Source organism: Limanda limanda, chromosome 20, assembly GCF_963576545.1.
Source record: "Limanda limanda chromosome 20, fLimLim1.1, whole genome shotgun sequence".
NCBI classification, from domain to species: domain Eukaryota; kingdom Metazoa; phylum Chordata; class Actinopteri; order Pleuronectiformes; family Pleuronectidae; genus Limanda; species Limanda limanda.
In genome coordinates, this window is record NC_083655.1 from 20,847,049 (window position 1) to 20,874,599 (window position 27,551).

The following is a 27,551-nucleotide window of genomic DNA, read 5'->3' on the forward strand; positions in this document are numbered from 1 at the left end:
CAGGATCATGATCATGATATGTCACAGATTCATCATTAGTTAACAGGTTAGCTATAAATGTTCCTCACACACAAAACTGTGCATTTATCTATTGACAGAATGAAGGTGGGGTAAAGTCAGATGATCACCGAGGTCAGGGGTGTGGATTTTCCAGGGGCCTTAGATGAAAGTCACCATTGTCATTGGACTTGTCCAACATAAATATCTGTGTAACCTTTCGTCACAATCCATCTACTGTAATAGATACTTTTTGCTACTTTTCCATCTGGATCATCCCCTCTAGAGCCTTGCTGGTAGCGAGGCTAAAGAAGGGACAATGTCTACATTATGAAAACATTTCTCTAGCTGCCTGGATGGACAAAAGTTGAAAGTAATGCAATAGAAATACAGCTGTTGATCCACATCTCTTGCTATGTGGCTTCAATGGAAAGGCAGTGGGCTAAATGTAATGTTTGGAAAAGCTGCTTTAAATCCAACTTGTACTTTCTACATCCACATGACTCAGAGGGTCTATGTAAACTTCATTATCAGCCCCTTATCCCAGAGGGTCTGCACGTCCTTGTTGTGTTTGCTGTCTCAGTTAATGCAGGAATTAGGAGCTTACTAGCCTGTGAGTCTGCCCTTGCGACTTTCCTCAGCAACTAATACGAGCTTGAAGGCTCACTGAAAAACTTAAGATGGGGATATCTGCACTGCTCAATGTGTCTGGACTCATTGACTGCACCAGTTCACAATAAGACTTGAGTTTAAAGGTGTAGTTCAAGAAATATCAGAAAAAAACTAACTTACATATCGTAGCTGAAGGAAGCTTGAGGTTTTAGTCGCAATGTCTGCTGTGGATATTTGAAGAATACTGAAAAACATTGGTAAAGATTTTAAGGATTATGGTTATGAATAGATATTACATTTTGTCCTTTGTCAATGTGTGTGTGTGTGTGTGTATTGATGAGGGGGTTAAGATGCCTGGTCTTGAGGTCAACTCAGTGTCCTGAAAAGGATAGCAGAACAAACGTGTGTGTTTATGTGTATGTTCTTCTCTGTCCTTTTCAACAGAGAAAGGGCCCTTTTTCGCGAGTAAAGGTTAGCATTTGACTTTGCTCCATTAGGGAAGTAATGATTCGGGGAAATAAGAAGGAAATCAAAAATAATGACTGAGGGGCTCAAAGAGTCATTTCCTCTGATTCATCAAGGTCATACATCAACAAAAAAATGAAACAGTTTTTTGAGTACGATTCTGTTAGGTGGATTGCTCTATGTTGAGATTTAGCAAAAATGCATGTGATGCTGGTGAGGAAGGGAGTGGATGTAGTCATGATGCACAATGCATTAGTGGTTTAAAATGGAGGGCATTAGTCTTCATATACAACTTGTGGTTTCAGACACGTTTCTAGAGTGATGAAAAAAAAAAAAAGTCAATTTTTAAGACAAATTGCAGTAATGCACTGTGATCTGTCATTGTGGAAATGCCATGTTAAGATCACACAAATGCAAAGACCCTCTTTTATCAGAACTTCAAATAAACAGCTTAAATGCTTATCAGAGCTTCCTCAGTGAAACAGTCTAGTTGTTGTACAAGTAGACTCTTATTGACATGATTCATTTAAGAGAGAAAAATTAACAGAGCTACAACAACAGAAATAGGGCATCATTGACGTAAAATCAAATGAGTCAGTCTTAGAATAATTACTGTGAATATTCTTGATTCAAAATTTGATTGATTGATTGATTGATTCAGGGATCTGCCTTTACTATGAAATAATGCATAAGACCACTGTGATAATTGAAGAGAATGTACCTTAATGTTTATAGTAGCTGAAATAACAGGTCATTAATAATGACTCTTTGATTGACATATTCAATTTGCCACTCAGTTTTCCGATGTTAAAGTAGAAATTGTGGACATCAGTGAGGTTAACTGAATAGAGCTCACTGCCGACGAGGCTAGCAAAGGTCACATCCCAGTTTGCAGCTGGGTGAGGGGAATAGACCAAGACATGTTTTAATGGGTAAAGGTTACAGGGATGGAGTCTGGACCATCTGCTGATGAGTCTGTTCTAACGCTAATGCTAACAGACATGTGACTAAGATGGAGTACCTGTTATATCTAAGGTAATGTTCATATCCAAGGTAATGTAGGAGAAACATGTCCAACATGTCCCTCTAGCAATGTACCCTCTCTAGAGTAGGACAGCTATACTAGCCATCCGAAAAGAGAATGGAATGAAAGGCTTAATTGATACACTAGACATGGCTAATAGGGCCATAATCAAGTAACTTGAGATCCCACAAACTGTTATACCTGGATATTGATAACTTAGTACTATATACATGTAAAACTCAATAGTTTTGACATTATAGTCATTTACTGACCATGAAACAATGATTTGGGAAGTTCACTTTGTGTGAGCACAAAATTGTGATACAGTTTTTTGTTTTCCTAAAAAAAGAAACAGGAAAAAAGGAGGCTGGAGTTGTTATGTTCTCCAGTTGTCTCACTGTGTGACAAAGGTCTACAAAAACACCTTGGAAACCCTAATGTCGACACAAATTGTGTTCACATGCAAACAGCCGGACTGAAAATTTAGACCATGTGTTGTCTGCAATGACTGAGCTGAAACAAGTATTGCAATAACAAACAAAACAATTCCAACCGACATGGAACGATGTCAGCCTGCTGTTCAGCAATTTCATCTAAAGATAGCAACTTGATGTTTGTTTCTTTTTTCGAAGAGAAACATGGCTCCTGTGTTTGTGTTGCTTTGTAACACTGTTAATCCGAAATAATCTGTCTGTTCCAGATTTTAAATCACTGCTCACATTTCCTGAACGAAAGACACTAAGACTTTGCATGGAGGGGATGGACACAGCATTACAATTTGTTGTAAGTATAGACTCAGGGCTGGAGTGCATTTAGCATTTTTCTGCAAAAAAAGGCACAGGCAAGGCAGAGGGGTTAATTCATCCACTTCTACAGAAAATCACTGTAGTCAGTGATGTTGTGTCCACCCCATCTGATCCCAAACATGTTACAGTTTGATTGACTTATAAGCATTTAAAAAGACGGATTTGAATAACTGAAAGGATCTTTAATGAGCCTTAATAAAAAGTTAAGAGATTTCCAACAAAATAAATAATATAAAGAAAAGTATAGCACTATAGCAAAAAATGCTGGGTGCAACACTTGTTTTCTTGGTGGCTGCATGGAGCTGCATATACACTTATCTGATTGGAAACTATTTAAAAAAAAGATTTTGGTGCGAAATTAAATACGGACATAAGTCTTGTGTCTTGCGTCTGACTTGCCTGTGTTTCTTGGAGATGTTTCACCTCTCATCAAAAAGTCCTTATCAACTAATGGGAGGTTTCAGGTGAAAGTGGAGTGTTGGAACCAGATGCAGACACTGATACATTATTAAATCACAGGGTTTCTGCTATGTACAACTTAGTCTTTGTCACTTAATGCAAAGTTAACAAAATCAGTGATATAGTGTTATAATGCTAATTGAAACAGTTTCATATACTGGTAAACGTAAATGTAACAAACTTAAGAAAATGAAATGAGAAACTTAAATAACTTCTTAGTGATGAATTTCACAGTTCACAGTCCTTAATTTGCTCAAAGACTGCTGTTACCTAAGTTAGCTAACGACTATGTTTACACTTTATACAATATTTAGTTGAAATCAACAATTATAAGGTGTACTCTGTGCAGCTAAAGAGCAAAGTCACGTGACAGAGAGCAAGGGGAGAAGAGATGGCTGACCACAAGGAAGATTTAGTGTCAAAGCAAAACGCAAAAAAGAACTTGATTAAGCATTCTGCAAAGTTTAAAAAGATGAGGTTGAAATGTCCTCACTCTGTAAGGTCTAGGCTCAAAATGGTTCTCTCCAATATATAAGTTCAAGCACACACACACCAACACACACACACATTCTAATGTAAATGGACAGCCGAGCAGTCTGAGTTGGTGTCATACAGAGCCTTAACATTTAAATCAGTACCACACACCTTCCCTGAGGATACTCAGTATGTGCATGTGTGTGTGTGTGCGTATGTGTGTAACCAGCTGTGGTGGAAATGACAGTGGAAAAGTCTTTATTTTCCATGTGGTATACACCGTGAGTAAAATTGTGTTTGGGTGTGTAAGTATGTGCCTGTAGGGAGGGGGGCAGAGGTAAAAATTAATCGACATGTCAAGTGAGTTGACAGACAGAGCATGACTATGAGTATGTGTGCAGGTGTGGCGATAAAATGAGAAAAACACAGAGGGAGCTTGTGTGTGTGTGTCCCAGGAATAGCCGCAGGCAGGGTTGTGGTGGGGTGAGGTCCGTTGAGGCCAAGCTGCCGATGGAGGTATACCAGCAGGAAGTAGGGCTTACTGTCAGTTTAACACCAGGTATCATAGTTAATGAATGATACTAAAACAGAAAACTGTTTCATCACCAAAAAATCAGGACACAAAATCAGGAACAGAAAGGAAGACATTTCATCTTTTTGTGCTGTGCAGTGAGCTTCAGCTAATTGTATATATCTTTGTCTATCTATATATATATATATTAGGATCATAACGTAGTTTCTGCCAATGCACAAACAGAATTGTTGTCTTTTTTCCATTTCTTTCTGTATGTATTTTGGCTCGCTACTAGTGTAGTCCTACATGCATGTTCAAGAAACATGTTGTTACTTTTGATGCTGGTATCCATATTACTAAAAATGCTTAAAAATAAAACTGGTCGCAATATAACCACCATGTGGTGAGAATTATTAGAATAATGAGTCTCATAGTGCCGTACACAAAAAATGTAAATGTCGGATGTAACTATTATTCAAACAGGGTGAGGGCCCACACAGCGCTTACATTTCTAATTGTTTATATTCGCAAAACAAATCCATTCATATATAAATCCATCACTGTATGAGTAGATGGACAACGCATCTCCACTTCCTCCCACTGTTCAAAAACAAAGTCAAAATATCTAATAAGGGTGCGCTGGTGACATCAGTTGGAACCAGAGTCTGCACAGTAGTGATCATGGAGTGGAGCTTTGGTATTGGGGTCCTAACGATACATGCACTCGACCAATCATTTATATACGGTCATTAATATAAACTTATGTTTCGGAGACAGTGTTGGCTTTGAAGGGTAATAACCAACAATGTTGATGGAGGTAATAGATCGGAAATCACTTATATGAGTCAATTTGGAACGCAATTAGGAATGACACAGCCGTTACCTTATACAAGACTAGAAGTTAAAGTAGAGCTCGTAATATGTTCGTAAATGTAATATTATCTCGGACGCAAAGTCTTATAACCTGATACACAGCATGAGGGAGAAGCTAACAGTCGGAGAGAGAGAGAGAGAGAGAGAGAGAGAGAGAGAGAGAGAGAGAGAGAGAGAGAGAGAGAGAGAGAGAGAGAGAGAGAGAGAGAGAGAGAAAGAGAGAGAGAGAGAGAGAGAGAGAGAGAAACTGTGCGTTAATAGGCCATTAAAAGGAAATTGAAATTCTCCTCCAATTTCCATATAACGAGAACTAATGTTTTCTCAGAGCAAGAGAGAGAAGTGGGGGTGCAAGCATGTGGCACAGTGAGTGATGGTATGATATTGCTCTCTCTTTTAGTTCACGCTGGGGTTTACCTGCCCCAAAGGCAAGAGCCTTTGATTAGCTTTTTGTCTTACAGCTGAGAAAGCTCTGGCAAAGAGGGGAACATAACTCAGAACATTTACAGGCACCCAGTGAGAGAGAATAGTCTATGTGCCTCCTCTTTCCGCTGAAAAGGAAAAACCAACACTTCCTTCCCGGAAATGACAGTCAAGATGGCATGATGGATTCTGTGGCTTTCTACTAGGGCTGCACAATATATCCAAAATGTACCGTCATCGCGCTATCAACATCAATGACGCCATAATATCAACAGTGAACATCACATAATGATCAATACTTTTCTGAAATGAGTCAAATCTTTCTTCAGAGCAGCGTGAACATTCATCTGCCCATCCCACTCGCTCTCTTACTCTCTCACTTACACACAAACAATCAGTGTCATCGGAAACATGTGAAAATTGGTTAAAAACATCAGACTCTGTAAACTTAGTAAATCTATGGAGATGGAGGAAATGGCAGCACCTTCGGTTTGGCTCAAATCGGTTGGCAGTGCGCAGAGTGAATGATGGAGACACAGAGAGCAGCAGTAGGTTACTTACAGAGAGGGTAAAAACTGCAAAACATAATTTTTCAACAATACAAAACTGTATAAAAGGCACCAAATTAACACTGTAAGCAGCCTTAGTGAAGCTGTGCATGGCTACCTGGGTGTCTGCCCCGGACTTGCTCGCGCTGTGGCCGGGCTGTTGAGCTGTCCACGGTCCCTGCGTCCACGGCCCCTCGTCCACAGCCAGGTCAAATTTTTTCAACAAAACCATGGTGTTGAGATGGAAACGGTACAATTACTTATGCTGTCTTTAAATGTGTTTATGTTTAATGTGTTCATGAGCAGACTCCATGAGTCTATATGAGGTGAGTTTTCTTTGTAATTCTATGATACCTTTGACGGAAGTATTGATATTACCAATGGTCTCATCTTAGACCTCTGTCATTATACCTTTGGATTTTCCTTACATTATCCATATTCGTGTCCATGTGGCTGTTGCCTAGCAGCAGCGTTCTCAATAACCACTTGAATGGCAGAAATACAGTGTGCATGACTTCCATCGTAACTACACTAGTCCAATCTAAGCCACGGAATTGCTATTGTATAAGCCTCTACATAAAGAATGTTAAAGTTAAAAGAGATTTAATAGGCCTTTAAATGCTGAACACAACTAATGGCTATTAATTACCTCTTAACTGCTGACAAATTGTGTGACTGATAAAAACTTAGCTAATCATAATGTCTAATGTGAATGTTGAAACATTTCAGCCACAGTTCTTTCTTGTCTTATCTGAAAAAAGCTTCTTCTTTCTTCCTAAATTTAAATTTAGTCAGAAATGTAGTGATGAAGACCTCACTCCATTTCGTGTAGTGATTCGTATCAAAGAGTGACGCGATGGCTCGAACACAACAACGCCGCTGACTATAACAAAAGCAGACTAGCTCGACAAACACTCCATTGATTTCGAAATCAAAGCTGATGGTGCGAGGGGAGTTTGCTGGCCGAACAGCAAGCCTGAGGATTATTAAATTTGCGTGATTCATTTAAATGGGTTTTTATCATGGAATAAGGGGTAGTATGAGAACACTTGCAAGGCATGAGCAGGCTCTCCTCTGGAGTGAAGTGTTGACTATAAAATGTTGAAACTCACATGGCTGATGGTCTCACTGTGCTCCGGCACTCACAGCTGATTTAACTGCAGAGTATACGAGTGACTGCACTCATGCCGGTGAGGCAGGCGGCAACCCTGTGCAGAATTAGCGGTGCACGTGGTGGTGGAGAGGCTCTCAGTCAGAAAGAGAGTTCAAGCCAGAGTGAGACGGGTTCAATCACACAAATATAAACATGCACAAATCCATTCACAGAGGCACAGTGATGCCAATGTTTTATCAAGTACACTCTTGTATTGTAGTTATAATGCATTAACACACAAACATTGAACAGCCAACCAACCAAGTTCAATCAAATCACCACCCTCAACTACATTCACATTGTTGACAGTGTTGAGTGAGATTATTTTGATTCAGTTAATCATTCGGAAACTGAAGAGCATGAGCGAATAAGCTAAAGATCAGTGCAACACAGGCTCCCAGTAGCTCTAGCTTTACTTCTGGAGATGTCATTTAATGAAGTACTTCCTTAGTATATTGATGTTTTCTTCAACTCCTCTATATGTGGCCGGGCTGCGTGTCCTCTTTCTCGCGCTGTGGAGCTTTCCACGGTCCCTGCGTCCACAGCCAGGTCAAATTTTTTTAACAAAACCATGTTGTTAAGATGGAAATGATGCATTTACTTATGCTGTCTTTAAATGTGTTTATACTTAATGTGTTCATGAGCAGACTCCATGAGTCTATATGAGGTGAGTTTTCTTTGTAATTCTATGATACCTTTGAGGGAAGTGTTGATATTACCAAGGGCCTCATCTTAGACCTCTGTCATTATACCTTTCCATTTTCCATATTCTTGTCCATGTTGCTGTTGCCTAGCAGCAGCGTTCTCAATAACCACTTGAATGGCAAGCATACATATATTAATATATACATATATATTTAGTAACACCTAAATGGCACTTACATATAGAACTTTGGAGTTTGCTTTTCTTTTGTAAGTCGCTTTGGATAAAAGCGTCAGCTAAATTAAATGTAATGTAATGTAATGAGCCAAACCCTGGTGATATCGGGCAAGCCTGCAATCTGAAGAATAATGTTGCCTTTCACATTAAGAAGAATGCAGCAGGAGATTCTCCACTCAGACCCATCCCCCACAACACAGAGGCTCAGCATACATAGGCAGGATGTAATGTGTCCATTTGACTGTGGAGATCACATGTTTATAGCACATCTACACTGGGGTTGTCCCGCCTCACATGAGGCTCTGACACCTTGGTTGGTGTCTTTTACCTACAATACTTTTTCATTGCGAAATGTTTGTTTTATCATTTTTTTTGTTGTTTGATTGACGTCTTTCGTGTATGAGTAAACTGTAGGTATGTGTTCTAATCAGAAACCTGAATGTGGCAACGTTAGGTGGTTGTGATTGGTTAGACGAGCATTAACCAGTGTAATCAAGGAAAGTACAATAACGCCAATAATTTATATCAGGTAAAAGTAAAAGAACCTAATCTACAAGTTAGCGACCAAAACGACATGAACTACATGATCAATCATAACAAAATCAAATTTCCAATTTTAAACATAGCAAGCAAAACAGGCTACCAAAGAAAAAATAGTATTTGCATAGAGTAAGAAGCCATTGACTGGCAATGTAACACAATCAAAATAAAGTCTCAATAACTAAACCATGAGATGGGTGCAAAGACCCACAAAGATTAGGCAGCCAGGTAGAAATGACTGTAAACGAAATACAGAAAATAAACAACACATAACAAAATAACTTAAGCAGCCACATTCCCAACCAAAATCAAAACAAATGAATAAATTAAGTAAACGCCTCACACAGGAGTAGCCGGTGGGATGACCCAGCACGAGAGTATCAAAGGAGCAAAAAAAGTGATTTTTAAAACAGCAAACCCACTCTGAAGTGACATTTTAGACAAGCCAAGGCAAAACAAAGCAAAGCTATAAGCAAAGTAGTGTAAAGCAAACTAAAGTAAAACAAATTAAGGCAAAACAACTTAAAGCAAGGAAGAGTAAAGCAAAGAGTGAAGCAGCTCTCTTGAAGCATGACAAGATTAGTCAAGGCAACTTCCCATATGGTCTAGCGGTTAGGATTCCTGGTTTTCACCCAGGCGGCCCTGGTTCGACTCCCGGTATGGGAACTGCTCTTTTGGGAGCAGTGGTGGACTAAGGCAGAATTTGAAGGACATCAGACTGGAAGGTGTCTGGTTCGAGGCCACAGACTGACAAAACTTTCCTGGATATGGACCAGAACTGGATCTGTTCAAGTCCAAAAAGACTCGCCCTACCTGTGCCCCTGAGGAAGGCAACTAGCTCCCCCAACATCTGCTCCCCGGGCGATGTCCATGGCTGCCCACTGCTATGTCTGGTCACTGTGTGTTGTGCCCTGCTGTTTTCTCACGGATGGATCAAAAGCAGAGGACAAATTCCCCCCCATTTGCATTTAGTGTGTGTGTGTCCGATGTGTGTGGGACCATTAAAGGAATCTTGAAGCTGCAAAAACATCAACCCTGACTTGCAGTCCCTATGATCATGAATCTAGTTCAGTCAGACAACTCACGTTTGATTATTTATCTTATTTATTAAGATGTTTATTATTGTTCACAGTAAAACAGGTTTGTGTTTGGCGTCTAGGCCCCAACTTAATCACTCCCCATATGCTAACACAGGAATGATGGGAGTGATGTGCTAATACTGTATCCCCCCAACACTGCACGGATTCGGAGCCTGACGGATGAATCGGTATCTACTATGTGTCGCTTTTCTCCATAGGCGCATGCCTGCTGGAGAATATGCTACCTAGTGAGCCTGTTATGTGTTCCACGCCACGCAGTGTGGCTATTCTCCATAGGCGCATGCCTGCTGGAGAATATGCTACCTAGTGAGCCTGTTATGTGTTCCACGCCACGCAGTGTGGCTATTCTCCATAGGCGCATGCCTGCTGGAGAATATGCTACCTAACCTAGTGAGCCTGTTATGTGTTCCGCGCCATGCTGTGTGGCTATTCTCCATATGCGCATGCCTGCTGGAGAATATGCTACCTAGTGAGCCGCTATGTGTTCCACGCCACGCAGTGTGGCTATTCTCCATAGGCGCATGCCTGCAGGAGAATATGCTACCTAGTGAGCCTGCTATGTGTTCCACGCCACTGCGGTGTGGCTATTCTCCATAGGCGCATGCCTGCTGGAGAATATGCTACCTAACCTAGTGAGCCTGTTATGTGTTCCACGCCACGCTGTGTGGCTATTCTCCATAGGCGCATGCCTGCTGGAGAATATGCTACCTAGTGAGCCGCTATGTGTTCCACGCCACGCAGTGTGGCTATTCTCCATAGGCGCATGCCTGCAGGAGAATATGCTACCTAACCTAGTGAGCCTGCTATGTGTTCCACGCCACTGCGGTGTGGCTATTCTCCATAGGCGCATGCCTGCTGGAGAATATGCTATCTAACATAGTGAGCCTGTTATGTGTTACACGCCACGCTGTGTGGCTATTCTCCATAGGCGCATGCCTGCAGGAGAATATGCTACCTAGTGAAACTGTGATGCGCACCATGCACCCCCGTGGTGTGGTCATTCGCTGTAAGCACATTGTCGCGGGAGAATATACTACCTAGTGAGGTCCCCCCCCCCCCAACTGTGCCCTGGCTGTAGGAGAATAGATTGTGAGCTTGGCACATGGCAACCTATACCCCAGAATTTAACACTTTAAGCCCAGCAACCACCTGAAATGCAACAATAATTTGGCTGCAAAGCCCGTACACATTCTTCCCTCATATCTATTGTTTGAACAGCAGTATTCACAATATGATTTGTTCATGGCTTAGCAAGTGCGACAGCCTGTCCTTACCCCTCGACAAGAGTAAGGAAAAACTACCCAAAACCCCTATAAACAGGGGAAAAGGTAGAAACCTCAGAGAGAGCCGCATGTGAGGGATCCCCCTCCCAGGATGGACAGGAGCGCGATATATGCCACGATCAAGGTTCGCATTGTGTTGTCACCGCTGGCACGGAGCTCCTTCAACCTGTGCAGCCCCTACACGACACTCATCCCCACGCCGGAGTCCGACACGCGTAACGCGGGGAGCACGGAGACAGGTTTGTCCACCGGCAGCCGCGCCCGCTCATGCGGGGCCCGACGGGAGGAAGGAGTAGAAGTGTGAGGAGGGAATAAGGACCCGCACCAGAAGATGGGTCTCACAAGGTCTGCACTTGAGGGGACGAAGGCCTGCCGAAGCATGCCTGCGACTGCCCCAGACGCGGAGACCATAGGTCTCCGAGATGCTCCAGGGGGCAGGAACTCATGATCTTTTGAGCTTGCAGAATGTCCTCCTTATGGAATCTGACGTAGCGTTGATATGCGGAGGATGACCAACGACCCAGAGATTTAAGCGTGGCGGCAGGCAAATGTAGAGCCGCTGTTGTCGCGGCCCCAATTCTTAAAGAGTGAGGAGAATGATGCTCGGGTGGTAGGCCGCAGCTCCGGACGACATCACGACGCATAGTGGAGAACCAGGATCTCGTCATGGGTTTGCATCCGTCGATGGTGAAGAGAGGTGCCAATCGATGGGTTTGGGAGCGGTGATGGATGAAATGTTGTCATGGAAGAGAAGGGGCAGAAGGAAGTATTATTTTCTGCATGAGTATTCTTGGCAAATTCTGGTTAGACTGCTTCCATTATCGTATCTACTCTGACTCACCTTGGCAACAATTTAGCAATATGGAAATATAAAGCCAAGCTAAATGTTATGTAAGACTGTCATCATTGAGGCTTCAAAGATTTCCTATTATAGCAGCATTGACGCATGATCAAATTATTCGTCCATGATCTAATCACTGCTCTGTAGGAATTCGATGAAGAACATGGGGTCAAGACGCTCGGGTTTGGTTGGCCAGACATTAATGAAGACTCCCCCAAAACGGCTATGGTCCAAAATTCCTCTCTATGGGCAGAGATTTAATTTATTTATTGTATTGAGATTAATTTAATTTATTTATATCAGGGTATCCGCGGTTTCTTGAAAAGTGTTAAAGTTGATAAATCCGTTTAGACCTCTACAGACTTCAGAGTATCTGCTATGTGTGCGCCATTCGCCGCCGCGGCATGGCAATTCCGTAGGCGCATGCTTGCAGGAGAATATGCTACCTTGTGAACCTGCTTATGTGCGCCATTCACCGCCGCGGTGTGGCCATTTTTCATAGGCGCATTTATTCTAGTCCTCACAGCAGCGCGACAAAATACCTGGCATTCAAGCGGGGATGGGCTCGAGCGGCGTGGCTAAGCATGATGGGTTTCGAGCAAGAGACTGCAGCACGAAAAGCGCTTGTCGTTATCAAATCTTCCTTGTAGAGGACGGCTAGCTGCAAATATCGCACTATTAATTCTTATATGGCTGTAAAGGAGTATGCAATGGGGAAGTACAAATTCGCAGACACGTGGTTGGAACAAGAGCAGTTCAAGCCCTGGTTGAAGCCCGTCGCTAGAAAAAGGACCGGGAGGCTTACAGTTCAGTCTATAAAAGAAAATGAGAGTAGCTCCAATGGGGATCAATGCTCTCCGGTCGCAGATGCAAGGCGCTAGTCACAAATCCATTGCGGCATGCAGACGGCGGTTGTCCCTTGAGCATTGGGCAACACCTTCCTCGGCTAACGTTGTTACACCACCCAGTACGTGGGTGACATTGACATTTAAAATGCGTGCTTTGCTAGATGTCAAATCAAGCGCTTCCTCAACTAACATTCGACAACCACCAGAGGGAGAACAAAATAGGAGGCGTCGTGCGTGCACCCTGCAGCGGCTCTGTCTGAAGTCGATTCCGGTATTAGTCGATTCCGGTATTAGTAGAAGAGTAGAGAGACAGAGAGCAGACGGTCAGGGGTGTGAAAGGTTAATTAAATATCAGGAGCAGAAGTGCGTTTAGAGTTGTGTCAGCGCCGCATAGCAATACAGCTACCTTGTTTAACCACCTGAAAATCACAACAAACCACAGTACGACGAATGCATTAAGGCCAAAGCTGACGTTGCCTCACTGAATCTCCGTCCATGTCCAAACGTCCCTCGAAAAACCATGACAGCGACCCTGCATAGCATGACAGAGTATCCTTCCACCTCCCAAAGACGCACTGAAATAACGGATGCGATCACATTTCATTTGGCCAAAGACATGTCCAATAAATACTGTGAGCGATGAAGGCTTCATAAAATGGTCACTTATATTTATTTTAATTTAATTTAATTTATTTATTTTATTTTATTGATTTTATTGATTTATTTCAATCAATAACCCCCCCAAGAACCCACAGGAGATTCGATTGCCCAGGGACTGAGCAAAGACGTGTACATTAGCTGGAATGTAGCACAACATGGAAGTGAAAGCAGTGTTCTTGTGCCTTTAAACGTGAAAATGCAATAAAAAGAAATCGTTCCTAAAATTAAAGAATAATCATGATCTTAATATTGATCTAAATAATTGTGATTATGATTTTGGCCATAATCATGGAGGCCTAACACCACGCTGCGTGCAGATGTGTCGTGGTGTCTTGACACAACAGTAAAACACCACTCTCTCACATCCAATGAAGGAATTTCAGAAATTTCAAAGAATGTTTCCCGATTCGTAGTTGTAGCTTTATGTCATAACCTGACTTGTATTATTTATGCTGCAAAATAGTGTTACTTTAATCATTTAGAGTATTATGAAAATTCCTATTGCAGAGTTGACTGAACCATTTGCTGCTCAGTGTGTCTCTGAACTGTTTCTCACACCACAAGTGGATTATAACCACCAAGAGTAGATTCTGACTGCCATATTAATTCACTCAAAGTGCTGTAATCACATACATATTGTATTCACATAGTTGAATGATTCCAAAATAACAAAACAGATTACGTGCTAGAATTTGATTTGACTTCCCTTTGGGCAAGGGAATGTTGTCAGGAGACAGGAGCCTCGGACCCATGGCTGGAGATGGGACTACAACTCCCATAATGCTGCTGGAGTGACGTACCAGGAAGTACTAACACGCGCCGGCACTGCAGCTTTGTTTACATCACGTGCACGGAAGATGGCGTGTGATTCGAGACTGAGTTCTTTCATTCAAACGTTGAGTGCAGACTTCATTCAGCAGGAGAGACAGGATGAAAGCCCCCGCGGATCCTGGCGTGCTTCCTCTGCCTCCGGGGGACACCACCCGAGGTGAGGGAGAGTTGGTGGAGCAGAGCGGCCCCGGGAGGAAGCCGTCAGCGACGCCACCGCCAGCGTTTGTTCGGCCTTGTGGAGTCTCCCCTTAGTCCAGAAGTAGTTGAAACTTACTCGTGGCTCAGACCCGATGATTTGATCGCTTCGGGCGTGCAGGTCCTCCAGGATGTGGTGCGCACCGAGAGCCCGCGGGAGCCACGGCGCACACGCCTGACGTCCGATTCAGACGAAATTAAACCCGATTTCGGCCGAAATCGGGTTTCTCTATCCATGGGGGGTTAACTGCTTTATCTCAGGGTACATGGCACTGAGAAATCCGACTCTTGTCCGAAAGCATTTCATACCCCGCTACGATAGGTGGCGCTGTTTTCATTACAGCTAGTGGTGATCCTGCCATTTCCGCTTGACCTCGTCACCACTAGCAACACAAAAACAACAACAGCCTTCAACTCAGCATGCGAGAAAGATGACGAACGGAGAGCAAGGTGAAGCTACGTCCCTCTACATGATGTTGTGCATGTTTACTCTAGGAGTACTGCGAATGCGAACGGCGCATTTGATTAGAATGGTAATGGCGAGTGCCGGCCGGCACCGGGCAGCGACATTTTATCTACGTGTCGACTTCCGGGTCACGGCCAGGGAGGGAGGGAGGAGGGGGGGCAGGATCTCAAGCATGCGCAAAGACGTCTTCTCCAGTTGTTGTCTAGCTTCCAGAGTTACATGCGCGCATTGTCCGATATACAGCCAAATCCGATCTGCTTATCTGGGGGTGGTTATCCGACTTCAGTCGGACACAAGAAATCTAGATTTGTGGAGTTACATGACATGGATCTTCGATTGAAACCCGACAACGCCAGAAATCGGGTTTCAATCGGACACATGTAACCGCAGTGACTGATACCACAGCGGGCTCCATACCGATTATTTGGAACCCCCCCTTAGCTCAGGGGAGGGAGGGCAGAGTGGCCAGTGCTACCACCTACAACAAAGCCCCCATTTAGCCTTATAAGTAATCACAGGCAAAGGAAGGGTGAACATACCAACAGGGCCTTGAGGATAATTTCTGGTTTGGGGGATCCACCTTAAACATATACAAAATTATAGGTTACAATGAGGAGAGAGAGGACGACAAGGTGGTACAAACATTTCAGCCATCGCTCTTAGATTGATGTATAAACACTGAATAAGATATGATATATTTTTGTTTATTATGTATTATGATTATTAATTTCATACTAAACCTCGGATCAACAGGTGGCAATAACATGCAACGGAATCCAGGAAAACGCCAGCTAAAAGGAGCGAGGACTTTAAGCAATTAAACATTGATAAAAACTGAAAATTTAATGAACATTTATTAAGTTTGTGGAGAAGAAGCAGCGAACCAATTGACTGCTTATAGTGTATGAATGAAAACTCGACTCTCCTTGGATACTGTTTTCATGCTCAATGTAGGTACTTTTAAACTCTTTGATGTTGAATCAAGAGAAAAATATGTATTGTTTATATACTGTATTTATATATATATTCCCTTCAGTCCTGTCACTCATTGCTATGCAGTCAAACAAACCTGTCTGCAGTTCACTGCTGCCCAGAAGTTAACTACTGCAGCTACCCAACATCCATTTTTCTTACACCAAACAAGAGCCATGCATGCTGCTTTTATTATTTGACGGATAAAGTGTTTCTCAATCTATTATAATATCTGTGTGTAGAAGTAGTTGCATCTAAATATTATTAGTGTCAGGCTAATTTGCTTCTTGAAGTCCGACTTTATCTGTTTAATAAAAAATGTGTTTTTGTCCTTTAAGCCATCGGTTCAAGTTGGAGTAATAGTGTATTCACCAAAACCTGTTGTTGAGGTCTCTGAGTGAAGATGTGCCTATAAAAATAGGTGAAAGGAAGAAGCCAACCTAAGTGGTTGGAAAAGCAAACAGGATGGGAAAAAAAGCAAACAATTAAGGCAGATTAGCTTCCATTTTATTTAACCAGGAAACCAGAGGGCTACACGGGAAATGTCACTAAAAAAAACTCTTTGCATGCACTGATGGTCGGTATTGTAGGTTAAAGTTTGCACAACATTGTTCTATAAGCTCTGGTGGATGATTATACAATCTGTCAACAAAATGAAAAAACAAGCCTACTCTGTATTAATCAAAACTTTTTTTTTATCAATGACTATTAAGCCCTCCAGAAACTGCTCTCTACAATAAGTCCAACATAACCAACACAGTCAAGTAGCTGCAACATAGGAACTCTGTTTATTCCTGAGTGCACACACCCACACACACACACAGACACACACACACAGGATTGCATAGCTTTCCCAATTTAGAATTGCCCTTGACTTCCACTCATTGTGTACAGCCCAACTGAAACTGTATCCTTTACCTTAACTAGCACTTCAGAAATTAAGTTTTGTATCATTAGGACCGGGGTTTGGTCCTGGCTGTTTATGCTTGAAAAGGTCCTGAGAGGCAGCACAACCAAATAGAGAGAGTGAATACAGTATAATAAAATGCAACATTAATAAAAGTAGGAGACCCACTCGGAGTGGACCACAAAGGTACATAGCATCAGGTGTCTTCCCTCTAACCTGAACTAACATCAAAACTAAACCTAACAGAAATAAAGCTTAAAAATTGGACTAGCAAACCAATACAAATACTAGGGCTACGTTGTAGCACTTGCGGGCCCGAGCACCTGCACGTTGAAGCCTGTTGCAGTCGGGGGAGAGAGCGATCGATGACCAGGCGCACGTCTCCGCGTTGGATGCGTTTTCCTCTCTGTGGCAAGGATAAAAGCTTCACTTCCTGTAGCCACCAGGGGGCGCTGTGATTTAAAGTCATGATTTCTGTGTAGATGTCATCAGGCTGGGACTCTAGTCTTACATGTCTAGTTTGGACTCAATTGGACAATAAACGCTTCACTTCCTGTAGCCACCAGGGGGCGCTGTGATTTAAAGTCATGATTTCTGTGTAGATGTCATCAGGCTGGGACTCTAGTCTTACATGTCTAGTTTGGACTCAATTGGACAATAAACGCTTCACTTCCTGTAGCCACCAGGGGGCGCTGTGATTTAAAGTCATGATTTCTGTGTAGATGTCATCAGGCCGGGACTCTTGTCTTACATGTCTAGTTTGGACTCGATTGGACAATATATGTCCGAGATACAGAATCACGTGTTTTGATGGCGTGTAATCAAACTTCGACGCCACGGTCACACGGCCTTAAAACCATATGAATATCTTCGGGGGGGGGGGCTGTTGATACACACATGCAGTTTGAGTGAGATAGAACCATGAACACTGAAGTTACAGCATTTCGTGTTTCACGGCGAGTTGATGAACTTTGACGCAACGCCACGGTCACACGGTGTGACGAAAAAACAATCCCTAAATCATTTTTTATCTCCATCTTGTTGTGATGACACTCATCTGAATTTAAAGATGAACTGATGAAAGCCCTGGGACAAGTATGTCAAAGTAAAAATGTGGAATATGGTCAAAATGGCCACTAAATCCAAAATGGCGGACTTCCTGTTTGGTCTTACATATCGATCCAAGAGACTTATTTGTTTGTTATGAAAAGACACATGCCATAATCAATTTTTGTACATGTCAACCAATCGTAGTGCCAGGGCTGCCCTTTAGGGGGCGCTAGTCAGGTTTTTTGCCACGCCCATTTCTTAAAACCAGATGAATATCTTAAGGGGGGGATGTTAACACACACATGTAGTTTGAGTGAGATGGAACCATGAACACGGAAGTTACAGCAATTTCATGTGTCATGGCGAGTTGATGAACTTTGATGCCACGCCATTAGTATGGCGTTTGACGAAAAGTCACAGTAATCTTATATCTTCATTATCAATGTCTTGAGACCCATTTGATACAGTTTGACATGGTTGAGGTCAGTGGATGAGGAGAAATACATCCAAGTGTAAGACATGCAAAAAAACATACATTTCCTGATGCCACCAGGGGGCGCTGTGATATTAAGTCATGATTTCAGTGCAGATGTCATCAGGCCGGGTCTCTTGTCTTATGTGTCTAGTTTGGACTCGATTGGATCGTGTTTGTCCGAGATACAGAACCTCGTGTTTTGATGGCGTTTAATCAAACTTTGATGCCACACCAAGGTCACACGGTGTGGCGAAAAGTTGATTTTTTAAGTCAACTTTTTTCTCCATCTTGTTGTGATGACACTCATCTGAATTTGAAGTTGATCTGATGAAAGCCCTGGGACAAGTACATTAAAGTAAAAATCGCCAAAATGGCCAAAATGGCCACTAAATCCAAAATGGCGGGCTTCCTGTTGCGTTTTTCATAATGCCCTTTGAGACTTTTTTTCATGATTAGTCACGATACACCTCTTGCCCGATTTTGGTGAAAATCGGTTATGTGGAAACCTAGGGGCTGGGTTCCAGGGGGCGCTGTTGAGCCATTTTGCCACGCCCATTTCCAAATACACCAGAATACGTAAATTTTCACCACTCTCTAATTTTCTGCAAAGATTGGTAAGAAGTTCAGCATGTTAAAGCCCTCAAAAAGCCAATTCACTTTAGTCACAATAATAATAATAACTAGGGCTACGTTGTAGCACTTGCGGGCCCGAGCACCTGCACGTTGAAGTCTGTTGCGGTCGGGGGAGAGAGCGATCAATGACCAAGCGCATGTCTCTGCTTTGGATGCGTTTTCCTCTCTGTGGCAAGGATAAACACTTCACTTCCTGTAGCCACCAGGGGGCGCTGTGATTTAAAGTCATGATTTCTGTGTAGATATCATCAGGCTGGGACTCTAGTCTTACATGTCTAGTTTGGACTCAATTGGACAATAAACGCCTCACTTCCTGTAGGCACCAGGGGGCGCTGTGATTTAAAGTCATGATTTCTGTGTAGATGTCATCAGGCTGGGACTCTAGTCTTACATGTCTAGTTTGGACTCAATTGGACAATATATGTCAGAGATACAGAACCTCGTGTTTTGATGGCGTTTAATCAAACTTCGACGCCACGGTCACACGGCCTTAAAACCATATGAAGATCTTCAGGGGGGGGGCTGTTGATACACACATGTAGTTTGAGTGAGATAGAACCATGAACACTGAAGTTACAGCATTTCGTGTTTCACGGCGAGTTGATGAACTTTGACGCAACGCCACGGTCACACGGTGTGACAAAAAAACAATCCCTAAATCATTTTATCTCCATCTTGTTGTGATGACACTCATCTGAATTTAAAGATGAACTGATGAAAGCCCTGGGACAAGTATGTCAAAGTAAAAATGTGGAATATGGTCAAAATGGCCACTAAATCCAAAATGGCGGACTTCCTGTTTGGTCTAACATATCAATCCAAGAGACTTATTTGTTTGTTATGAAAAGACACATGCCATAATCAATTTTTGTACATGTCAACCAATCGTAGTGCCAGGGCTGCCCTTTAGGGGGCGCTAGTCAGTTTTTTTGCCACGCCCATTTCTTAAAACCATATGAATATCTTAAGGGGGGGGATGTTAACACACACATGTAGTTTGAGTGAGATGGAACCATGAACACTGAAGTTGCAGCAATTTCGTGTTTCGCGGCGAGTTGATGAACTTTGACGCCACGCCACGGTTACACGGTGTGACGAAGGACAAATCCCTAAATCATTTTTTATCTCCATCTTGTTGTGATGACACTCATCTGAATTTAAAGTTGAACTGATAAAAGCCCTGGGACAAGTACATCAAAGTAAAAATGGTGAATATGGTCAAAATGGCCACTAAATTAAAAATGGCGGGCTTCCTGTTTGGTCTAACATATCGATCCAAGAGACTTATTTGTCTGTTATGAAAAGACACATGTCCCCATAGATTTTTGTACATGTCGGCCAATCGTAGTGCCGGGGCTGCCCTTTAGGGGGCGCTAGTCAGTTTTTTTGCCACGCCCATTTCTTAAAACCATATGAATATCTTCAGGGGGGGGATGTTAACACACCCATGTAGTTTGAGTGAGATGGAACCATGAACACGGAAGTTACAGCAATTTCGTGTTTCACGGCGAGCTGATGAACTTTGATGCCACGCCATTAATACTGTGTTTGACGAAAAGTCACAGTAATCTTATATCTTCATTATCAATGTCTTGAGACCCATTTGATAGAGTTTGACATGGTTAAGGTCAGTGGATGAGGAGAAATACATCCAAGTGTAAGACATGCAAAAAACAAGACATTTCCTGTAGCCACCAGGGGGCGCTGTGATTTTAAGAAATTATTTCAGTGTAGATGTCTTCAAGCCGGGACTCTTGTCTTATGTGTGTAGTTTGGATTTGATTGGACCATGTATGTGCGAGATACAGAAGCTCGTGTTTTGATGGCGTTTAATCAAACTTTGACGCCACGCATAGGACACACGGTGTGACGAAAAGTTGATTTTTTAAGTCAGTTTTTTTCTCCATCATGTTGTGATGACACTCATCTAAATTTAAAGTTGATTTGATGAAAGCCCTGGGACAAGTACGTCAAAGCAAAAATGGCCAAAATGGCCAAAATGGCCACTAAATCCAAAATGGTGGGCTTCCTGTTGCGTTTTTCATAATGCCCTTTGAGACTTTTTTTCATGATTTGTCACGATACACCTCTTGCCCGATTTTGGTGAAAATCGGTTATGTGGAAACCTAGGGGCTGGGTTCCAGGGGGCGCTGTTGAGCCATTTTGCCACGCCCATTTCAAATTACTCCAGAATACGTAAATTTTCACTACTCTCTAATTATCTGCAAAGTTTGGTAAGAAGTTCAGCATGTTAAAGCCCTCAAAAAGCCAATTCACTTTAGTCACAATAATAATAATAATAATAATCCTTACAATTTCAATAGGGCCTCTCACCATTCGGTGCTCGGGCCCTAACTAGGGCTACGTTGTAGCACTTGCGGGCCCGAGCACCTGCACGTTGAAGTCTGTTGCGGTCGGGGGAGAGAGCGATCAATGACCAAGCGCATGTCTCTGCTTTGGATGCGTTTTCCTCTCTGTGGCAAGGATAAACACTTCACTTCCTGTAGCCACCAGGGGGCGCTGTGATTTAAAGTCATGATTTCTGTGTAGATATCATCAGGCTGGGACTCTAGTCTTACATGTCTAGTTTGGACTCAATTGGACAATAAACGCTTCACTTCCTGTAGGCACCAGGGGGCGCTGTGATTTAAAGTCATGATTTCTGTGTAGATGTCATCAGGCTGGGACTCTAGTCTTACATGTCTAGTTTGGACTCAATTGGACAATATATGTCAGAGATACAGAACCTCGTGTTTTGATGGCGTTTAATCAAACTTCAACGCCACGGTCACACGGCCTTAAAACCATATGAAGATCTTCAGGGGGGGGGGCTGTTGATACACACATGTAGTTTGAGTGAGATAGAACCATGAACACTGAAGTTACAGCATTTCGTGTTTCACGGCGAGTTGATGAACTTTGACGCAACGCCACGGTCACACGGTGTGACAAAAAAACAATCCCTGAATCATTTTATCTCCATCTTGTTGTGATGACACTCATCTGAATTTAAAGATGAACTGATGAAAGCCCTGGGACAAGTATGTCAAAGTAAAAATGTGGAATATGGTCAAAATGGCCACTAAATCCAAAATGGCGGACTTCCTGTTTGGTCTAACATATCAATCCAAGAGACTTATTTGTTTGTTATGAAAAGACACATGCCATAATCAATTTTTGTACATGTCAACCAATCGTAGTGCCAGGGCTGCCCTTTAGGGGGCGCTAGTCAGTTTTTTTGCCACGCCCATTTCTTAAAACCATATGAATATCTTAAGGGGGGGGATGTTAACACACACATGTAGTTTGAGTGAGATGGAACCATGAACACAGAAGTTACAGCAATTTAGTGTTTCGCGGCGAGTTGATGAACTTTGACGCCACGCCACGGTTACACGGTGTGACGAAGGACAAATCCCTAAATCATTTTTTATCTCCATCTTGTTGTGATGACACTCATCTGAATTTAAAGTTGAACTGATAAAAGCCCTGGGACAAGTACATCAAAGTAAAAATGGTGAATATGGTCAAAATGGCCACTAAATTAAAAATGGCGGGCTTCCTGTTTGGTCTAACATATCGATCCAAGAGACTTATTTGTCTGTTATGAAAAGACACATGTCCCCATAGATTTTTGTACATGTCGGCCAATCGTAGTGCCGGGGCTGCCCTTTAGGGGGCGCTAGTCAGTTTTTTTGCCACGCCCATTTCTTAAAACCATATGAATATCTTCAGGGGGGGGATGTTAACACACCCATGTAGTTTGAGTGAGATGGAACCATGAACACGGAAGTTACAGCAATTTCGTGTTTCACGGCGAGCTGATGAACTTTGATGCCACGCCATTAATACTGTGTTTGACGAAAAGTCACAGTAATCTTATATCTTCATTATCAATGTCTTGAGACCCATTTGATAGAGTTTGACATGGTTAAGGTCAGTGGATGAGGAGAAATACATCCAAGTGTAAGACATGCAAAAAACAAGACATTTCCTGTAGCCACCAGGGGGCGCTGTGATTTTAAGAAATTATTTCAGTGTAGATGTCTTCAGGCCGGGACTCTTGTCTTATGTGTGTAGTTTGGATTTGATTGGACCATGTATGTGCGAGATACAGAAGCTCGTGTTTTGATGGCGTTTAATCAAACTTTGACGCCACGCCAAGGACACACGGTGTGACGAAAAGTTGATTTTTTAAGTCAGTTTTTTTCTCCATCATGTTGTGATGACACTCATCTAAATTTAAAGTTGATTTGATGAAAGCCCTGGGACAAGTACGTCAAAGCAAAAATGGCCAAAATGGCCAAAATGGCCACTAAATCCAAAATGGTGGGCTTCCTGTTGCGTTTTTCATAATGCCCTTTGAGACTTTTTTTCATGATTTGTCACGATACACCTCTTGCCCGATTTTGGTGAAAATCGGTTATGTGGAAACCTAGGGGCTGGGTTCCAGGGGGCGCTGTTGAGCCATTTTGCCACGCCCATTTCAAATTACTCCAGAATACGTAAATTTTCACTACTCTCTAATTATCTGCAAAGTTTGGTAAGAAGTTCAGCATGTTAAAGCCCTCAAAAAGCCAATTCACTTTAGTCACAATAATAATAATAAGAATAATCCTTACAATTTCAATAGGGCCTCTCACCATTCGGTGCTCGGGCCCTAATAAGAATAATCCTTACAATTTCAATAGGGCCTCTCACCATTCGGTGCTCGGGCCCTAACTAGGGCTACGTTGTAGCACTTGCGGGCCCGAGCACCTGCACGTTGAAGCCTGTTGCCGTTGGGGGAGAGAGCGGTCAATGACCAAGCGCAAGTCTCCACGTTGGATGCGTTTTCCTCTCTGTGGCAAGGATAAAAGCTTCACTTCCTGTAGCCACCAGGGGGCGCTGTGATTTAAAGTCATGATTTCTGTGTAGATGTCATCAGGCTGGGACTCTAGTCTTACATGTCTAGTTTGGACTCAATTGGACAATAAATGCTTCACTTCCTGTAGCCACCAGGGGGCGCTGTGATTTAAAGTCATGATTTCTGTGTAGATGTCATCAGGCTGGGACTCTAGTCTTACATGTCTAGTTTGGACTCGATTGGACAATATATGTCCGAGATACAGAATCACGTGTTTTGATGGCGTTTAATCAAACTTCAACGCCACGGTCACACGGCCTTAAAACCATATGAATATCTTCAGGGGGGGGGGGCTGTTGATACACACATGTAGTTTGAGTGAGATAGAACCATGAACACTGAAGTAACAGCATTTCGTGTTTCACGGCGAGTTGATGAACTTTGACGCAACGCCACGGTCACACGGTGTGACGAAAAAACAATCCCTAAATCATTTTTTATCTCCATCTTGTTGTGATGACACTCATCTAAATATAAAGTTAAACTGATGAAAGCCCTGGGACAAGTATGTCAAAGTAAAAATGTGGAATATGGTCAAAATGGCCACTGAATCCAAAATGGCGGGCTTCCTGTTTGGTCTAACATATCGATCCAAGAGACTTATTTGTTTGTTATGAAAAGACACATGCCATACTAAATTTTTGTACATGTCGGCCAATCGTACTGCCGGGGCCGACCTTTAGGGGGCGCTAGTCAGTTTTTTTGCCACGCCCATTTCTTAAAACCATATGAATATCTTCAGGGGGGGGATGTTAACACACACATGTAGTTTGAGTGAGATGGAACCATGAACACGGAAGTTAGAGCAATTTCGTGTTTCACGGCGAGCTGATGAACTTTGATGCCACGCCATTAATACTGTGTTTGACGAAAAGTCACAGTAATCTTATATCTTCATTATCAATGTCTTGAGACCCATTTGATAGAGTTTGACATGGTTGAGGTCAGTGGATGAGGAGAATTACATCCAAGTGTGAGACATGCAAAAAAAAAGACATTTCCTGTTGCCACCAGGGGGCACTGTGATATTAAGTCATGATTTCAGTGCAGATGTCATCAGGCCGGGACTCTTGTCTTATGTGTATAGTTTGGAATCGATTGGTCCAAATATGTCTGAGATACAGAACCTCGTGTTTTGATGGCGTTTAATCAAACTTTGACGCCACGCCACGGTCACACGGTGTGACGAAAAGTTGATTTTTTTAAGTCAACTTTTTTCTCCATCTTGTTGTGATGACACTCATCTGAATTTGAAGTTGATTTGATGAAAGCCCTGGGACAAGTACATTAAAGTAAAAATGGCCAAAATGGCCAAAATGGCCACTAAATCCAAAATGGCGGGCATCCTGTTGCATTTTTCATAATGCCCCTTGTGACTTTTTTTCATGATTAGTCACGATACACATCTTGCCCGATTTTGGTGAAAAACGGTTATGTGGAAACCTAGGGGCTGGGTTCCAGGGGGCGCTGTTGAGCCATTTAGCCACGCCCATTTCAAATTACTCCAGAATACGTAAATTTTCACCACTTACTAATTTACTGCAAAGTTTCATAACTTTTTGAGCACGTTAAAGCCCTAAAAAAGCCCATCCTTTTGCCGGAAAAATAATAATAATAATAACTAGGGCTACGTTGTAGCACTTGCGGGCCCGAGCACCTGCACGTTGAAGCCTGTTGCGGTCGGGGGAGAGAGCGGTCGATGACCAAGCGCACGTCTCCGCGTTGGATGAGTTTTCCTCTCTGTGGCAAGGATAAACGCTTCACTTCCTGTAGCCACCAGGGGGCGCTGTGATTTCAAGTCATAATTTCTGTGTAGATGTCATCAGGCTGGGACTCTAGTCTTACATGTCTAGTTTGGACTCAATTGGACAATAAACGCTTCACTTCCTGTAGCCACCAGGGGGCGCTGTGATTTAAAGTCATGACTTCTGTGTAGATGTCATCAGGCTGGGACTCTAGTCTTACATGTCTAGTTTGGACTCAATTGGACAATAAACGCTTCACTTCCTGTAGCCACCAGGGGGCGCTGTGATTTAAAGTCATGATTTCTGTGTAGATGTCATCAGGCCGGGACTCTTGTCTTACATGTCTAGTTTGGACTTAATTGGACAATATATGTCCGAGATACAGAGCCTCGTGTTTTGATGGCGTGTAATCAAACTTCGACGCCACGGTCACACGGACTTGAAACCATATGAAAATCTTCAGGGGGGGGAGCTGTTGATACACACATGTAGTTTGAGTGAGATAGAACCATGAACACTGAAGTAACAGCATTTTGTGTTTCACGGCGAGTTGATGAACTTTGACGCCATGCCATGGTCACACGGTGTGACGAAAAAACAATCCCTAAGTCAATTTTTATCTCCATCTTGTTGTGATGACACTCATCTGAATTTAAAGATGAACTGATAAAAGCCCTGGGACAAGTACATCAAAGTAAAAATGGTGAATATGGTCAAAATGGCCACTAAATTCAAAATGGCGGACTTCCTGTTTGATCTAACATATCGATCCAAGAGACTTATTTGTTTGTATTGAAAAGACACATGCCAAAATGGATTTTTGTACATGTCGGTCAATCGTAGTGCCGGGGCTGCCCTTTAGGTGGCGCTAGTCATTTTTTTGGCCACGCCCATTTCTTAAAACCCTATTAATATCTTCAGGGGGGGGCTGTTGATACACACATGTAGTTTGAGGGAGATGGAACCATGAACACGGAAGTTACAGCAATTTCGTGTTTCACGGCGAGTTGATGAACTTTGATGCCACGCCATTAATACTGTGTTTGACGAAAAGTCACAGTAATCTTATATCTTCATTATCAATGTCTTGAGACCCATTTGATAGAGTTTGACATGGTTGAGGTCAGTGGATGAGGAGAAATACATCCAAGTGTAAGACATGCAAAAAAAAATACATTTCCTGTAGCCACCAGGGGGCGCTGTGATTTTAAGAAATGATTTCAGTGTAGATGTCTTCAGGCCGGGACTCTTGTCTTATGTGTGTAGTTTGGATTTGATTGGATCATGTATGTGCGAGATACAGAAGCTCGTGTTTTGATGGCGTTTAATCAAACTTTGACGCCACGCCAAGGTCACACGGTGTGGCGAAAAGTTGATTTTTTCAGTCAACTTTTTTCTCCATCTTGTTGTGATGACACTCATCTAAATTTAAAGTTGATTTGATGAAAGCCCTGGGACAAGTACGTCAAAGCAAAAATGGCCAAAATGGCCAAAATGGCCACTAAATCCAAAATGGTGGGCTTCCTGTTGCGTTTTTCATAATGCCCTTTGTGACTTTTTTTCATGATTAGTCACGATACACCTCTTGCCCGATTTTGGTGAAAATCAGTTATGTGGAAACCTAGGGGCTGGGTTCAAGGGGGCGCTGTTGAGCCATTTTGCCACGCCCATTTCCAAATACACCAGAATACGTAAATTTTCACCACTCTCTAATTTTCTGCAAAGTTTGGTAAGAAGTTCAGCATGTTAAAGCCCTCAAAAAGCCAATTCACTTTAGTCACAATAATAATAATAATAATAATAATAAGAATAATCCTTACAATTTCAATAGGGCCTCTCACCATTCGGTGCTCGGGCCCTAATAATAATCATTA

General features: G+C 42.6%; 1 non-coding gene across 1 annotated transcript; it reads left to right on the plus strand.

Annotated features, from left to right (window-relative positions):
* Nucleotides 1-9,359: 9,359 nt before the first annotated feature.
* trnae-uuc (transfer RNA glutamic acid (anticodon UUC)) lies at nt 9,360-9,431 on the plus strand. The gene has a single exon. It is a non-coding gene; the product is annotated as a tRNA-Glu (tRNA).
* Nucleotides 9,432-27,551: the final 18,120 nt, after the last annotated feature.